This window comes from Pinus tabuliformis, chromosome 7, assembly GCF_031772625.1.
Source record: "Pinus tabuliformis cultivar Carrire ecotype Pingquan chromosome 7, CPIR1, whole genome shotgun sequence".
Taxonomy (NCBI): Eukaryota; Viridiplantae; Streptophyta; class Pinopsida; order Pinales; family Pinaceae; genus Pinus; species Pinus tabuliformis.
In genome coordinates, this window is record NC_142293.1 from 1086810075 (window position 1) to 1086814723 (window position 4649).

General features: G+C 42.8%; 1 pseudogene; it reads right to left on the reverse strand.

The window, feature by feature from the left end:
* Positions 1-655: 655 nt before the first annotated feature.
* On the reverse strand, positions 656-1072 carry LOC149251344 (putative sugar phosphate/phosphate translocator At1g12500 pseudogene; annotated as a pseudogene).
* Positions 1073-4649: the final 3577 nt, after the last annotated feature.

Consider the following 4649-nt stretch of genomic DNA (forward strand, 5'->3'; position numbering starts at 1 on the left):
ATTAGACTTGTTGGCATAATGACTAAACAAATTCACTCTATTAACATAAATATAATAAAAAACATGCAATAAAATAATGAGAATGGTGGATTAAGTCAAATTAAGAGGTTGAATGAGCCCAAATAATTGTCCATTTTTGGGGCTCATCATCACCCCCCTACTGAAAGTGTTGCTCATCCTCTGAGCAACCAATCTCTCTTTCCTCGTCTTTGATAGCCCTGGTGGCTTCTTTGGCTAACATCTTGGCCGGTTCCTCCTTTGGCTTCCCTCTTTTCAAACTTCCTGTAGAAACAGTTCACTGGCTTCCTGTAGAAACAATCCTCTGTCTTCCTGTAGAAACAATCTGCTAACTTCCTGTAGAACCAATCTGATTTTGCTTGCTTGGCTGGGGGTGCCTTCTCCTTGAACTGTGTTGTGGCTACCTTGGGTGTGTCCCTACTTGTTTGGCCTTTTTCAGTCTTCTCTGCTCGTGCTTGCAACCGCTTCTCCCTTGGCATTTGTGTTATTTTACCACCCCCTGCTTTGGCCTCAACAGCTTGTCCTTTTCCCTCATTCCTCTTCCTGTCATGAAACCATGCTTCTTTTCTTCTTCCCACTGCCTGCTGCTTTTCCTAGTGAATTCTCAGCCTTGTTATGAGTGTGCAAGTATATGCAATCATATGGAAGAAATGGTGGCCTTGGCATTTCCTAAAACCTGCAACGTGAGGGCACTCATATGTTTTGTAACAAGGAAGTTGGTTAAATTCACAAGATAAGCCATGGTCATGTTTCCAAGCAACAAGAATATGATAAAGGTGTTTTCTCTGGCTTTTTCAATAGCAATAGCTAATACATTACCCTCCACAAAAAGAGTAACAGGGAGCAATAACAGCGCAGCAATTGGTGCCATGTACATGAGCAAATTCATAGAGTGAAGCTTCTCTGCCTCAGAGGTAAGTAGGAGCCCCTGAACAACTGACTTCAATGCTCTGGCAGTAGTTGATCCTAGGCAAACCAAAAAGCCAAAAAGGTGGAATGATGGCTCACTGTTGCTTGCAATAACAATGCCAAATACCACAGGTACCAAGGCCATATAAACCACAGAAGACTCCCTCTTACATGTTATTATAAATGCAAAATATTGCTGTGAAGAAGGGAGTTGTTGCCCCAATAGCTTGATTGAAGGAGACTGGCAAATAGCGCAGAGAAATATTGCCACAAACAACCGAGAAGGAGAAAATGAAGCTCAGTGCCAATATCTCAAGAAACTGTCTCGTGGAGACGATGAACTGCATTGGTACAATTTCTAACCATGAAATTGCCAAAAAACCATAAAATGAACAGGCACACATGTGCAACATTGTGAGGAATATTGGGTATCATATTTTCCTTCTCCTGTTGGAGTTGGAGGTATGTCAATAACTTCTTATTCAAGCTTTGGATTACTGCCCCGCCTCGTCCATGTTTATGTTTTGGCCATAGCTGAAGAGGGCTTGAAAAATCAGATCTGATCAATATTCGGAAGACCCAATTGGTTTCCAGACCTGAGCATCGTCTGGGTACTTGTCTGTACTGTGTAGGACTCAGATGGACCCAAAACAGATGTGGATGTCTCATTATTATAAGCCTCTGCACGATCTTGGTATGTGGAAGAATTTTGAACAGGCCAAAACAATCAGCGAAGGATGATAGGCTAATCATTTTGAGGAAGCAGAGGATGTATACTTCAGTTGAACATGATGCAAGTGCAAGTTAACAACAGTCTATGAGTTTCGGCTGAGCGCTCATTAATTCTACGTGATTTTTGGTGGAGTGAGGTGGCAAAAACGTGTGCTGGCCCATATGAACTGCTGTGCTATCATGAGCTGCATGTCTTCTTCTATTTGTTAATCAATTGATGCCCTGTGCACTGAAGTTCAACAAATCTTCCATTGCCTGTGTTTCTCATCTTCCACGTGAATGACTATCCACGCATGCTGCGTGATTTTCTCGTGAGTGCTAGAGAACTGGGTGTCTTGCTACATTCATGGCTTAATTTCACCATTCCATTCGTTCATGCAATGCTTAGATTAGATTCATGCAATAGATGAACAAGGTTTAGTCACGTACCTGAAGTCAAACGGCTACTTGTGAAGCTTTTTGCTGCTGCATGCTCATGTTCTGCTGCTGCATGCTTGGATCCTTTGGTTGCATGAGGGCTTGGCTGATGATTTTTGATTTCTTTTCCTTGTGCAGGTGTCCTCTAACCAGATCTAAGCTGCATGCATTTGTTTCCACGTTCAAATCTGCACCTTCAAGCTGTTGCTGCTGCAATGTCACAGAACCAAAAGTTGTTTTCGCCATTTCTCCCAAACGGTAAAGCGGATTGATCTTAAACTTGCTGAGCATGTTTCTGTCATCATGATGCATCTCCCATAGAAAAATCGTGATCAATGGATGCACGGATTTTGAGAAAAATGGAAAATGGCTGAATATTTCAGAGATCGATTTCTTGGAAACCATGCATCGGAATCGGCTGAAACTGCTTGGGTAGGTTACCATCACTCGTATGCATATCCCCATGAAACAGGTTTTGAAACGGATGCACGGTTATGGAGAAAATGCAAAAATGGTTGATGGTGATGGAGGCTGATTTCTTGGAAACCGTGCACCGGAACGGCATGAAACTACTCAGGCATGTTGTCATCACCCTTGTACAATTCCCCATAAAACGGTTTGTCAAATGGATGCATGGTTTCCAAGTTATGGCAAAAACAAATTTTGTTCCATGTGTTTTTTCTTCAAGGCATTTTGCAAGTGTTTGCATGGAAGGGAAAGTTGAGCTTGGGCTGTGATGCAGGTATGGAGATGATGGAGGAGGAGTTGGAAGATTGCATGAGGGCTTCTAAACCCTTGAGGAAGCTACCATGTTCGCCAAACCACTTTTTGAAATCCATGTCTAGTTTCCCACAATTTCTACAGGAAGTTCCTATAGAAGCACAATGAGGTGGAAAAAATGATGGAGAAAGGCAAGGGATGGACACACAAGTGCTTGTAGGCCTAGTCAACAGATTCCCACCATCAGATTCCATTTTAGACTTGAATTTGGTTCATCCAAAGGTTCTACAGGATGTTTCCTGTAGAAATACAGAGCTTCCTGTAGAAGGCACAAGAAAATTTCCTTTAACCTTGATTTGAGTGCTCCTCCTGTCATGAAACGTCCTTCTTGCAACCTGCAATTGGCCAATGGAATTAGTTTTATTTTTCTTTTTCTTTTCTTTTCTTTTTTGAAAAAAAACTAGGGCGCCTCATGGAGGTTTTCACCCTAATTGCCTGCCCTGGGCGCCTCCAAGGGAGGTTTTCACCCAGAGATCTTATTCTCTTTTCTCTTTTTTTTTCCCAACCCATTGACCGCCTCATGGAGGTTTTCAATCAATGAGCCAATCTAAGGCGCCTCCGAGGAGGTTTTCACCTTAGATTTCTATTTTCCTCTTTTTTCATTTTTTTCTTTTTCTTTTTTCTCTTTTTTTTTTTTTTTTCTACCCTACCCTACTTGAAAAACAAAATCATTCTCAAGTATAAGAATACTTCCAATGGAGCCATGTGCACATCGAGATTAGAGACAAAATGATGTGGAGGCTCGAAATGCATGCTTTGACAGGTATCCGGATCTCAGAGACCAAATGATCTGGCTTTGAAGGGATCAAACATAACTGAGGAAGAAAGTACCGCTGCAACTTAGTGACCTTCTGAAACCATATCTCAATATAGCTTTGATATCCTTGGTCGTCTTGCTGATTTGGATCATTCTTCATGTCACCTTCTATCATGACCTTCTGATCTTCCTCTTTTTGTTGATCTTTCTCTTGAGTACATGGAGGATTTGATGATAACCATGAGGTAACTCTCTCGATCTCTGATTTAGATCTTTTCTCTTCATCAAGTGCAGCCCATGGTTCTTTGATCTCCTCTTTGGAACCTTCTTTTTCCTTTGGTCCTTCAATGTTGTCAATAGATTCTCTCTTTTGCAACACTCTTCCTGAGCTTTGGTGAACATCATTGAGCTCAAAAGGAGTCATTTGCACATGTTGTGCCTCAGCTTTGCAATTGGGTTGAGCTGCTCCATTGTATGGTTTTGGAAATGGTACGGGTAGTTGAGTGGAGGTGTGAAATTGAGATGGAGATGGATGGCATTGTGGTTGGGTAGGCATTTTGGGTTGCCTTGGTGGAGGAGGAGGTGATGGTTGTGGATGAGCAGGTGGTGGAGGAGGAGGTGATGGTTGTGGATGAGCAGGTGGTGGAGGAAAATGAGCGGGATGAGAGTTGTACTGGGGCCTCCACTCCTGATAAAGTGCATTCCACTGAGGCTGTGGCTGAGCATAAGAGTGAAATGAATGAGCAACTGGTAGGGCATAATATGGATCTGTGAAGGAACAAGGAGGAGGTGTGAACCAGGAAGGATGAGCAGGGGGACCCCAAGAAGGCATGAAAGTGGCTTGGTAGGGGTCATAATAGGTCTCAGGTGTCCCTTGCAGTTCCTGCTGGTAAGATTTAGGTCCAGGCGGCTTCCTTTGGTTCATATGATAGAGTGATTCAGTGGCTCCTTTGGCTCTCTGATATGCAGCTTTGATTCTGGGTAAGGAAGGGCACTGATCTGTGGGATGGTATTCTTCACATACAAAACACACTTC